The 14,131-nt window shown below is 42.6% G+C and overlaps 1 pseudogene; it reads left to right on the top strand.

Moving 5' to 3' along the window:
• Window positions 1-14,131, top strand: part of LOC106611104 (RNA helicase aquarius-like) — a 59,926-nt pseudogene that overhangs the window by 23,622 nt on the left and 22,173 nt on the right.

Genomic DNA, 14,131 nt, shown 5'->3' with positions numbered 1-14,131 from the left:
GCCAACAAAAGAAGATCTTCAAAGGTAAGTGATTTATTTTATCGCTATTTCTGACTTTCGTGGCGCATCAGCCTGGTTGGAAAATGTTTTTAATGCTTTTGTGTGCTGGGCGCTGTCATCAGATAATCGCATTGTGTGCTTTCGCCATACAGCCTTTTTGAAGTCTGACACAGCGGCTGGATTAACAAGAAGTTAAGCTTTTAACTGATGTATGACACTTGTATTTTCATGAATGTTTCATATGACTATTTCTGTCATTTGAATTTTGCGCTCTGCAATTTCACCGGATGTTGTCAAATCGATCCCGGTAACGGGATTCGAGCTGTAAGATCCCTAAGTTTAACCATTTTTATATCTGATCATTTTCTCCACCCCTTGTTTTGTCCCCCAGGCTGTCCTGGAAATGATTAGGAACCTGATGAACAATGTGTATGGACGCAGAATGGCTCCATAACATCATCCTGGGCTACGGTGATCCAGGCTCTGGCCCTTACTCCAAGATGCCCAATCCTCCCTGGACTTCAATGACATGTTCCTGTCCGTAGACCACCTGAGGTCCTGTTTCCCTGGTTACACCGTCAAGGTCACCAAGGACAACCCCGAGTTGCTGATACCCGCCTTCAGGTCAGAGGTCAAGGTTCAGATGGAGTACGGTTGGGGTCATTCTTCTGGGGGTGTTGTCTTTCTGATGTGGTCCAACTGCAACATATCTTTCAACCTTCTGCTCTTTTCCCACCCTAGAATCAAGTTTCATGTGCAGAACAGGGACAACAAAGGCAAGAGGAGGAAGGCAGACGAGGAGAAAAAGGAGGAAGACAAACTGCTTATAGTGGAGCCTCATGTCACACCCAACCGGGAGCCCTACCCCTACAACCAGGCCAAACAGTGAGGGTCAAAGGTTAAAGTTCAGAGTCCAGGTTCCAGGGTAAACCAGTAGGGGTCAGAAGCCCTTGCAGTGTTTGGGAAAACTTGGCACCGCACAGAGGTTAAGACCTTGTTCTCTCCCTCTATAGCCAGTCAAGTCTCACCCACATTTAGTTAAGCCTCCTCCAAAGGCCCAGTTAGTGTACAACCTCTGCTCCATTTAAACGCAGTGCTCAAAAATGTAGACATTTCTGTCAGGGACGCTTTATACTGATCCCTATTTATTCAGGTTGGTGTGTTTTGATTTGCTATGTTAGCATGAGCTCTGGGGATTTGAGCTGATTGCAGTGTAATGTTTTGGTGGTTCTGTTTGGTTATGTTATTTCCTGACATTTTAGCCCTGTAGCAAACTAGATCAAAACAGATTAGGTTGTTTATCTTAATCATATCAACCATAACTGAACAGAAATTAAATGTTTAAAAACATTTTTTTTTAGCATTCATCTGATCTGATAGTAATTTAGCTTCATTTGCCATTTGATATTGAAATTATGTTAGGAACAACTACTCCTCTGCGTCCCTTGACTGAAACATTGTTCATGAGGGTTTTAGAACACATCACCACAGAGCTTTGAATTGCTAGGAACCTCACGATACGATATTATCACAATATTTTGGTGCCGATATGTATTGGTATTTTCACAATTCTATATGTATTGCAAATCGATACTGCAATTGTATTGAAAATTGATGTTCCAAACATATTTCTCACTATATGTCTGCTGCAGAGACGAGAGAGCATGAGAAAATATGTTTTGATCAGTCAAAAATCTGTCATAAAAGTGCTGAAAACATGTTGGCTCACTATTTTAAAAACAAGATGGAGAACAAACTATATGATGAAAAATACCGTAGTTCTGGCGCAGGTACAGCCGACTAACGCTACCTAGCAAAAATAATATATATATATATATATATATATATATATATATATATATATTCTTTTTTGCTAGGTAGCGTTAGCCGGCTTATATATATATATATATATATATATGCCAATCTTGGTGTTCTCTGGCAAATGCCAAACGTCCTGCACGGTGTTGGGCTGTAAGCACAACCCCCACCTGTGGACGTCGGGCCCTCATACCACCCTCATGGAGTCTGTTTCTGACCATTTGAGCAGACACATGCACATTTGTGGCCTGCTGGAGGTCATTTTGCAGGGCTCTGGCAGTGCTTCTCCTGCTCCTCCTTGCACAAAGGCGGAGGTAGCGGTCCTGCTGCGGGTTGTTGCCCTCCTACGGCCTCCTCCACATCTCCTGATGTACTGGCCTGTCTCCTGGTAGCGCCTCCATGCTCTGGACAGTACGCTGACAGACACAGCAAACCTTCTTGCCACAGCTCGCATTGATGTGCCATCCTGGATGAGCTGCACTACCTGAGCCACTTGTGTGGGTTGTAGACTCCGTCTCATGCTACCACTAGAGTAAAAGCACCGCCAGCATTCAAAAGTGACCAAAACATCAGCCAGGAAGCATAGGAACTGAGAAGTGGTCTGTGGTCCCCACCTGCAGAATTACTCCTTTATTGGGGGTGTCTTGCTAATTGCCTATAATTTCCACCTGTTGTCTATTCCATTTGCACAACAGCATGTGAAATTTATTGTCAATCACTGTTGCTTCCTAAGTGGACAGTTTGATTTCACAGAAGTGTGATTGACTTGGAGTTACATTGTGTTGTTTAAGTGTTCCCTTTATTTTTTTGAGCAGTATATATATATAAACAAATACAAATTGATACTTGGAGTCAAAGTATCGAAATATTGTTGAAAACAGCTGTTGTTTTGGTTCTCGAGTTTTCAACATGTTCCTTAAAACCCTCTAACCATGAGTGAAAACTTTGTGTGTTTGAACAGAAATACCATCCAGTTTACACCAACTCAGATTGAGGCCATCCATGCTGGGATGCAGCCTGGACCCACTATGGTAAGAACATTTACTGTCTTGTGTTTACCTCTTGTCTGCGACTTACATTTTTATACTAATACAATAAACTGAACTCATACTGGTCATAGAACCATTGATGATATTGATTTTCATCATTTAAGATGTGGTCAAGATCAAACATCTTCTCTGGCAAAAAGATTTTAGGTAAAACATTTACATATTTTTTTTGACTACTCATATCTAGCCACTTGAGTAAACCAAGGCAATAGACAGACAGCATTAAAAGTTTGAGCCACAGGTGAAGTCTCCTATCCATTGGCTTGTTAGTTAAACTGTACTTTTCAATCACTCATAGCCCAGAGTGGGTTGTTGGCTACCTATGACAGGTGTATTATAGGCCCTGGCTTCTTGAAGAGCTGAGGATTTGTAACCACTCTTCCTGACGCAGGGGACTGGCTAGGACCTTCCCCCAGACACTAGTAATGTGGAGTTATTTAGCATTCCATTCCTCCTCACTCCTGCAGATCTCAGTCAGGCCCTCTTAGTGAATTACTGCCCTGAAAGGCCCTCCACTAAATGAAATGGTGCCGATGGAGCGCACACACACAGCTGCCTCGCAAACACACAGTCTCTCTCTCTCACACTCACACACACACACACACACACACACACACACACACATTCACTAACACACACACAGCTGCCTTGCAAACTCACACACACAGCGTCTCCTCTACAGAAACACACATTCACTAACACACACACACACTCCTGCCTTGCTTTGATGAAGCTCAGTCCTGGCCTGGTGACTCGTAGCTGGCAGAGGGATCTGTCTGTTATTTATTGGGTGACTGCTGGGGAGTAAATATGGCAGCATGGCTATCAGCACAGTCGTAAAACAACTCTACACACACACACAAACCATTCACTGGCATGTGTCGGGACAATCGTTAGCAGCCAAGGCAGCCTCCCAGTCCCAGGCTTCTCCTATCGTCTTGAGCTGTTTATATGTGTTATTCTGTGTTTGGGTCTGTTGTGTATAAAGTGGACTGGCTTTTACGTTACTTACCTGAGGTGTGACGTGGCTAAATGAATATACCAATAAGTAAACTCCATTCCAAGTTTTACCCTCCACTAGTCTGTGAGCACCTTCTGCCCTGGGAAAGCCCTGATGAAAATGGAAATACAAATAGTTTGTTTGAGTCTTTCCAACTTGTGTAGTGGTGTTTTTTCTAGACAAGACCCAATGACCCCTACAGCCTTAACTAGACGCAATGACCTCTACATCCTTAACTAGACCCAATGACCTCTACAGCCTTAACTAGACCCAATGACCTCTACATCCTTAACCTAGACCCAATGACCTCTACAGCCTTAACTGCTGGTGACACTGTCTGTGATTTATTTAGAATTCAAGTCATACTTAACCAGCATGACTACCACAGCATTCTGCAGCGATACGCCATCCCATCTGGTTTGCGCTTAGTGGGACTATCATTTGTTTTTCAACAGGACAATGACCCAACGCACCTCCAGGCTGTTTAACGGCTATTTGACCAAGAAGGAGTATGCTTTATCAGATGACCTGGCCTCTACAATCACCCAATCTCAACCCAATTGAGATGGTTTGGGATGAGTTGGACCGCAGAGTGAAGGAAAGGCAGCCAACAAGTGCTCAGCATATCTGGGAACTCCTTCAAGGCTGTTGGAAAAGCATTCCAGGAGAAGCTGATTGAGAGAATGCCAAGAGTGTGCAAAGGGTGGCTACTTTGAAAAATCTAAAATATATTCTTACACTTTTTTGGTTACTACATTATTCCATATGTGTTATTTCATAGTTCTGATGTCTTGTAGAAAATAGTAAAACAAAAGAGAAACCCTTGAATGACTAGGTATTGTTACGGAGTCCAGTTGATAGGTAATCGACTAGCCGGACTGTTCCCCGGACTCCGTGTGTAGGGATTTGTACAATGCATGAACAAGGCTATTGAACTAGACATTGGTGTCTGTCTTTATTACTTTATCCAATATATCATACTGAAACAGGTATGTCCGAACTTTTGACTGGAACTGTATATACAAAGGTATGTGGACACCCCTTCAAATTAGTGGGTTCGGCTATTTCAGCCACTCCGTTGCTGACAGGTGTATAAATCGAGAACTCCGTAGACAAACATTGGCAGTAGAATGGCCTTACTGAAGATCTCAGTGACTTTCATTGTGGCACCGTAATAGGATGCCACCTTTCCAACAAGTCAGTGCGTCAAATTTCTGCCTTGCTAGAGCTGCCATGGTCAACTGTAAGTGATGTTATTGTGAAGTGAAAACGTCTAGGAGCAACAACGGCTCAACCGTGAAGTGTTAGCAAGCTCACAGAATAGTACCGCCGAGTGCTGATGCACGTAAATATTGTCCTCGGTTGCAACACTCACTACCGAGTTCCAAAATGCCTCTGGAAGCAACGTCAGCACAAGAACTGTTCGTTGGGAGCTTCATGAAATGGGTTTCCATGGTCAAGCAGCTGCACACAATACTAAGATCACCATGCGCAATGCCAAGCGTCGGCTGGAGTGGTATGAAGCTCGCCGCCATTGGACTCTGAACTAGTGGAAACGCGTTCTCTGGAGTGATGAATCATGTTTCACCATCTGGCAGTCCGATGGACGAATCTGTGTTTGGCGGATGCCAGGAGAACACTACCTGCCCCAATGCATAGTGCCAACTGTAAAGTTTGGTGGATGAGTAATAATGGTCTGGTGCTGTTTTTCAAGGTCCTGGCTAGGCCCCTTAGTTCCAGTGAATTGGAATGCCGACTGCAAGCCAGGCCTAATCACACAACATCTTTGCCCGACCTCACTAATGGTGCTGAATGGAGGCAAGTCCCCGCAGCAAAGTTCCAACATCTAGGGGTAAGCCTTTCCAGAGGAGTGGAGGCTGTTATTTTGGAATGATATGTTCAAAGTATGTAGAGTTATATAATATAACTTGTGCTATTTTTTTCATTACTTCATGAACCACCTCAAATGTGTTATTTATTATTGTCAGTCTGTGTTAAAGACCAAAATAGAGCTCTTGGTCTAAAATAGTTCCAACTTCATTTAATATTTATTCAGTGCTCATGCAGCGGACGTTTTCACTAGCTCTGATCTTGCTGTCAGAATAACTAACTATGGCTTTGAGACCCAGGCTATATAAGTACAAATCTCAGTTAACACAGAACTAAAGGCTTGCGTAAGTGGTCAGATGCTTGATTAAGTTCTTGGTCCATAAGTGTTAAGAGAAGAGAGAGAACGAGGATCGGAACCGGAACGAAGAACTCCACACTTTCTCTTTGCAAGTTACGGGTAAGTCTATGGGCCGAATTTCCCCTCCCCATCCGCAATTCGAAAGATACGTGCAAAATCATGATTTGTGCATATAACCAGTGATGGAAAAACCCAAGAACCGGAGCTAATGCTGCTCGTTATCTCCCGCATCCCGCATCTATGGTACCATTTATGAAGTTTGTCCATGAGAGATTATATCAGTATAAGCATCCATGAGGATGAATAGCCTCAGGCCATACGTCAGAGCAGGAGTCTGCAGATACGTATTCTTTAGCCACTGGAAACCATCTTAGCTCAAAGAATGTCAATGGAAACCACAACAAATAGGCCTAGTGATATAAAATATACAGGTCATGGGTAGATTTAGTTGTGTTGATTAAATGGCAGATATTGCTGTAAAAACCTCGATTCTGGCCCTACCTACCCTTAGCTCACTGAAGAATTCAGATATGGTACTCTTCTGTTTAAAAACAGACCAGTTTTCTCCTGTTTCGTGCCAGCTGAACACAGGCCCTTGTTGCGTAGAGCAGAGCCAGTGAGAATGGCGTGAGTTTGAAGTATGAGGAGTGGATGTGACAGCTCTGGAATAGCAGCATTGCATTCTGCAGATCAGCTAAAGCTAGCTACAGTACCAGGATGAGAGGCTGTTTACAACATGCACGCTGACTGAAACAACATTCATCCCTTTCTTCCTTCCTTCCGGTCCAATGACGAGGAAGGAGAAACCTGGGGAAACTAATTAACACTGTACTGTATAGGCAATGGGATGAAAAAATATTATATTTTCTCAATGGTCAACCAAGGGTAGTTTACAGTTACATTAATATACATTGCATTGCCTTTTAATAAATAAATAAAAAAATTGATAAATCTCCCCCCCCTTAATTAGATATTGAAATACTGTGTATATGAAGGACAGAGGTATATAGAGCGCTTTTGTGGAAGTTGAAAGCACTTCATGACTAAATGGGTCAGTTCTGTCTCTGTTTCTCTCTCTTTGGCAGTCTCCTGGGACGGGAGAGCAGAGGGCTGCTTTTGTGACGAGGGAAACAAGTTCACCACTTTTTAATTTGATCGTCATCAGCAGGTGTAGTTCTGTTTATGAATCATCTGCTGTGAGGCTTAGCAAGAGATCTATTTAAGAGTTAAAGTTTCACTCTGACACGCGCACACAGCACAGCAGTGTCTGGGTGACATCGAAGATAGCATGTCTAGGTGCCACTGCCACCCACAAATCGTCTTTCTGGTTTGTTGTGGCGGCACACCGGGACGCCTGACTAGACAAAAGATGGCTCGGTTTTCTGTGTTTTTGTCTTTTTCAGTTTGTTGAAAAGCAAACTATTGTATTTATTTTACACTCTTTGTTTGACAATGTCATTTGTGAGCTTTGTATTTATTCAATATCAATCGTTGTAACAAGTGTAGGTAACTTATGTGTCGTTTAAAAATATGGAAATTAAATCTTTTTTTGTATGTGAATGTTTTAAGCCATTGAAACTGACAACTTTATAATGATCAATGCAGCTCCAATTCCTGTTATACCTTGTCAATGTTATTACATGTATTAGCGAAGACTGCAATTTGGTCCTTCTGGCTATTAGCTTCCATCGTCTCAGCAACCAAAACTATTAATAGCCAGCTTTGAGTTTGGGTTCTTAAACTTTAGATTTGATTATCCACTTCAAGCCTACTGGCTTGTTGCTTGCAGTTGATACTGATTTGTGCATGAATGGTTTGAAACTATTTTCCCTAGGCTGTGATGTCACAGGTTTGGGCTTCAGTTCTCCTCACAACATTAACATTTCCCCTCAGAATGACGTGATATGACCCTCAGATCACGACACTGATCTTATCTGGCTATGGACAGGCAGGCAATCTTTAGGGAATCGTTGAGGCTATTATCATCGTAGGAATATCGCATAACAGTGTTTGTATAGGGTGGTTGTTACTAGTTTGATACTGTACCAGGCCTCCAGGTACGATGAGAGAATGGTTGGTTGTTGGAATGAGTTCCAGGAATATAACCGCTCTTCAATGGTCCAATTCAACTGACTGAAATGGAACTGATACGGTTTGGTTTCTCAAGGTAAGCTATGGGATGGATGTGGTATATGTTGTGTTCAGGTATGGGCGTGTGAACTACGTACTGGCCAGGAGACTGGAGCTGCTCAGTGAGATGGGCAGTGTGCAAGAGAGTCTGGACCTACACCTGTGAGACCGACGGACACTTCTACCTCTACTAGGTCAGTACAGGAGGGGGGTGTGTTTGGGGATAATAGATGTGAATGTGTGTGACATTAGACTAAAGGTAAGGCATTTTCCAGATGAATCAGTCATTTCTGATATCCCGACCTGCAAAAATTGGTAATAAAATGTGTCACTAAAATAAAAATGAAAGGGGATGAGATGCTTCCGATCTCATCCCAGTGCAATAAGTGTCAGTATCTTCCTTCTGCTTCAAATCCGCCTCGACGGCAAATACCAAAATATTATACAATATCCTCCATTTATTTCTGTCACCCAATTACCAAAAACTGGCTCCAGGAAAAATGCCACAGCAGACAGTTCTGGATCAAATCAAATGTTATTGGTCACATACACATGGTTAGCAGATGTTAATGCTGGTGTAGTGAAATGCTTGTGCTTCTAGTTCACAACAACTACCTTTTACACACAAGTGTAAAGGAATGAATAAGAATATGTTCATAAAAATATATATGGATGAGCGATGGCCGAACGGCATAGGCAAGATGCAGTAGATGGTATAGAGTACAGTATAGACATATGAGATGAGTAATGTAGGGTATGGAAACATTATATAAAGTGGCATAGTTTAAAGTGAGTAGTGATACATTTATTATATCCAATTTTTTATTATTAAAGTGGCTAGAGATTTGAGTCAGTATGTTGGCAGCAGCAGCTCAATGTTAGTGATGGCTGTTTAACAGTCTGATGGCCTTGAGATAGAAGCTGTTTTTCAGTCTCTCGGTCCCAGCTTTGATGCACCTGTACTGACCTCGCCTTCTGGATGATAGCGGGGTGAACAGGCAGTGGCTCGGGTGGTTAATGTCCTTGATGATCCTTTTGGCCTTCCTGTGACATCGGGTGATGTAGGTGTCCTGGAGGGCAGGTAGTTTGCCCCCGGTGATGCGTTGTGCAGACCTCACTACCCTCTGGAGAGCCTTACAGTTGTGGGCGGAGCAGTTGCCGTACCAGGCGGTGATACAGCCCGACAGGATGCTCCCGATTGTGGCAGCACGCATCAGCAGAAAGGCCCAGAATAGACAACAGAGCCTTTTTAACAAAGAGGAGACAACCCAAGGCAACTGTCAACTTAAGAGGACCTGAGAGAGCTCATAAAATAGCCCAGATCTAAAATCAAGAAGAGTGGAGTGGATATCTCACTGAGGCGGCATCCTGTCAGTAAGAGGAGACTGGATGACACAGCAGGGAGACTGGCAGTAGGGTGTAGAGGGGTGACAGAAGAGGGAGGCTGGCAGTGGGGTGTAGAGGGGAGAGTAGGGTTGAAAATTGTATTTGATTAATGTTCAGTTTAAAACATATATAAATAGCCTGATGCTACCTGAGCCTGATGACCTATACATTAAAGACATTTTATGAGCCCTACATTAAAGACCTTTAATGAGCCCAAGCCCAAAAAAGCCCAAATGATTGCGCGTTATCCAATACATAGCCTATCATACAGTGAGGGAAAAAAGTATTTGATCCCCTGCTGATTTTGTACATTTGCCCACTGACAAAGAAATGATCAGTCTATAATTTTAATGGTAGGTTTATTTGAACAGTGAGAGACAGAATAACAACAAAAAAATCCAGAAAAACACATGTTATAAATTTATTTGCATTTTAATGAGGGAAATAAGTATTTGACCCCCTCTCAATCAGTAAGATTTCTGGCTCCCAGGTGTCTTTTATACAGGTAACGAGCTGAGATTAGGAGCACACTCTTAAAGGGAGTGCTCCTAATCTCAGTTTGTTACCTGTATAGAAGCAATCAATCAATCAGATTCCAAACTGTCCACCATGGCCAAGACCAAAGAGCTCTCCAAGGATGTCAGGGACAAGATTGTAGGCCTACACAAGGCTGGAATGGGCTACAAGACCATTGCCAAGCAGCTTGGTGAGAAGGTGACAACAGTTGGTGCGATTATTCGCAAATGGAAGAAACACAAAAGAACTGTCAATCTCCCTCAGCCTGGGGCTCCATGCAGGATCTCACCTCGTGGAGTTGCAATGATCATGAGAACGGTGAGGAATCAGCCCAGAACTACACGGGAGGATCTTGTCAAGGAGGAGGAATGCTGCCTATGACCCCAAGAGCACCATCCCCAACGTCAAACATGGAGGTGGAAACATTATGCTTTGGGGGTGTTTTTCTGCTAAGGGGACAGGACAACTTCACCGCATCAAAGGGACGATGGACGGGGCCATATACCGTCAAATCTTGGGTGAGAACCTCCTTCCCTCAGCCAGGGCATTGAAAATGGGTCGTGGATGGGTATTCCAGCATGACAATGACCCAAAACACACGGCCAAGGCAACAAAGGAGTGGCTCAAGAAGAAGCACATTAAGGTCCTGGAGTGGCCTAGCCAGTCTCCAGACATTAATCCCATAGAAAATCTGTGGAGGGAGCTGAAGGTTCGAGTTGCCAAACGTCAGCCTCGAAACCTTAATGACTTGGAGAAGATCTGCAAAGAGGAGTGGGACAAAATCCCTCCTGAGATGTGTGCAAACCTGGTGGCCAACTACAAGAAATGTCTGACCTCTGTGATTGCCAACAAGGGTTTTGCCACCAAGTACTAAGTCATGTTTTGCAGAGGGGTCAAATACTTATTTCCCTCATTAAAATGCAAATAATTGTATAATATTTTTGACATTCGTTTTTCTGGATTTTTTTGTTGTTATTCTGTCTCTCACTGTTCAAATAAACCTACCATTCAAATTATAGACTGATAATTTCTTTGTCAGTGGGCAAACGTACAAAATCAGCAGGGGATCAAATACATTTTTCTCTCACTGTATATAGTCTACCGCACATTACACACGACAGAAAACATAAAAGCCCATAGATGTAGCTATGCTCTCCTGGGTAAATAAATTAAACTTGCTCCAGTAGGCTAATCTTTTTGAACTGACTGTATTACTGTCCTTTATTGTATTATACTGTATTATATGGACTGGAATTACACCCCTCATTCAAACCATGAAGCTGGGAAAGAACGTGATGCTAGTGCAGGACATGCGGCCTACAAAGTTACATTTATAGACTTCCGAATTTGAGTTTAAATGAAATAAGTTTAGTTGTCCTCATGTTCATCATTGTAATGACATGCTTGAATAATATAAGACTAGAATAAGATGCAGACAGCTGTCATTTTTCTTCACAGAGATTGAATGGTTATGGGTCTGAACAAATAACTGCTATAGCCTACCGCCATCGAGTTCTCTTTCAAACTCCCTGTGAGTTCATTTGGCTGCTGCATTTAACATGCTGCATTTAACATGCTGCATTTAACATGCTGCATTTAACATGCTGCATTTAACATGCTGCATTTAACATGCTGCATTTAACATGCTGCATTTAACATGCTGCATTTAACATGCTGCATTTAACATGCTGCATTTAACATGCTGCATTTAACATGCTGCATTTAACATGCTGCATTTAACATGCTGCATTTAACATGCTGCATTTAACATGCTGCATTTAACATGCTGCATTTAACATGCTGCAAACAAGAGCTTGCATCCCTCTTCGAATGGTCTATTAGTATAAGAAACAACAATAATGTAGAGCATGCTATTCTAGTATTTCTTTTCATGGGACTACAAGAGCTAAGGAAAGTTATTTAAGGAGAGAGGCCAGCGGAGCGCAAGTGCGTATTGCGCAAGAGACAGAGGCTATAAGTTAGAGGCTTATGCATAACCCATCATTCATTAGCTAAATATAAGACTAATACTGCATTGAATGTATTACCTGAAAGAGGTAGGCTAGGACATCTATCTACACATCAAGTGTACAAAACATTAAGGAAACCTGCTCTTTCCATGACAGACTGACAAGGTGAATCCAGGTGAAAGCTATGATCCCTTATTGTGTCACTTGTTAACCTGTCTCCTCCCCTTCATCTACATTGATTGAAGTGGATTTAAATAAGGATTTTTAAGCCTTGAGACATGGATTGTATGAGTATGCCATTCTCAGGGTGAATGAGCAAGACATGATTTAAGTGCCTTTGAACGGGGTATGGTAGTAGGTGTCAAGAATTGCACCGCTGCTGGGTTTTTCCATGCTCAACAGTTTCCCGTGTGTATCAAGAATGGTCCACAACCCAAAGGACATCCAGGCAACTTGACACAACTGTGGGAAGCATTGGAGTCAATATGGGCCAGCATCCCTGTGGAACGCTTTCGACACCTTGTAGAGTCCATGTCCTGACGAATTGAGGCTGTTCTGAGGGCAAAAGGAGGAGGGGTGCAACTCAATATTAGGAAGGTGATCCTAATGTTTAATGTGCTCAGTATGTGTGTATATATATATATATACACACATATATACATACATACAGATACACATATATATATATATGTATGTATATATATATGTATGTGTATATATGTATGTGTGTGTATATATATCTATATACAGTGCCTTGCAAAAGTATTCGGCCCCCTTGAACTTTTCGACCTTTTGCCACATTTCAGGCTTCAAACATAGAGATATAAAACTGAAAAATTGGGCGTGCAAAATTATTCAGCCCCCTTAAGTTAATACTTTGTAGCGCCACCTTTTGCTGCGATTACAGCTGTAAGTCACTTGGGGTATGTCTCTATCAGTTTTGCACATCGAGAGACTGACATTTTTGCCCATTCCTCCTTGCAAAACAGCTCGAGCCCAGTGAGGTTGGATGGAGAGCGTTTGTGAACAGCAGTTTTTAGTTCTTTCCACAGATTCTCGATTGGATTCAGGTCTGGACTTTGACTTGGCCATTCTAACACCTGGATATGTTTATTTGTGAACCATTCCATTGTAGATTTTGCTTTATGTTTTGGATCATTGTCTTGTTGGAAGACAAATCTCCGTCCCAGTCTCAGGTCTTTTGCAGACTCCATCAGGTTTTCTTCCAGAATGGTCCTGTATTTGGCTCCATCCATCTTCCCATCAATTTTAACCATCTTCCCTGCCCCTGCTGAAGAAAAGCAGGCCCAAACCATGACGCTGCCACCACCATGTTTGACAGTGGGGATGGTGTGTTCAGGGTGATGAGCTGTGTTGCTTTTACGCCAAACATAACGTTTTGCATTGTTGCCAAAAAGTTCGATTTTGGTTTCATCTGACCATAGCACCTTTTTCCACATATTTGGTGTGTCTCCCAGGTGGCTAGTGGCAAACTTTAAACAACACTTTTTATGGATATCTTTGAGAAATGGCTTTCTTCTTGTCACTCTTCCATAAAGGCCAGATTTGTGCAGTATACGACTGATTGTTGTCCTATGGACAGAGTCTCCCACCTCAACTGTAGATCTCTGCAGTTCATCCAGAGTGATCATGGGCCTCTTGGCTGCATCTCTGATCAGTCTTCTCCTTGTATGAGCTGAAAGTTTAGAGGGATGGCCAGGTCTTCGTAGATTTGCAGTGGTCTGATACTCCTTCCATTTCAATATTATCGCTTGCACAGTGCTCCTTGGGATTTTTAAAGCTTGGGAAATCTTTTTGTATCCAAATCCGGCTTTAAACTTCTCCACAACAGTATCTCGGACCTGCCTGGTGTGTTCCTTGTTCTTCATGATGCTCTCTGCGCTTTAAACGGACCTCTGAGACTATCACAGAGCAGGTGCATTTATACGGAGACTTGATTACACACAGGTGGATTCTATTTATCATCATTAGTCATTTAGGTCAACATTGGATCATTCAGAGATCCTCACTGAACTTCTGGAGAGAGTTTGCTGCACTGAAAGGAAAGGGGCTG

Source organism: Salmo salar, chromosome ssa09, assembly GCF_905237065.1.
Source record: "Salmo salar chromosome ssa09, Ssal_v3.1, whole genome shotgun sequence".
Classification (NCBI taxonomy): Eukaryota; Metazoa; Chordata; class Actinopteri; order Salmoniformes; family Salmonidae; genus Salmo; species Salmo salar.
Note: the sequence above shows the minus strand (reverse complement) of the source record. Positions and strands in the feature narration are given on the sequence as shown.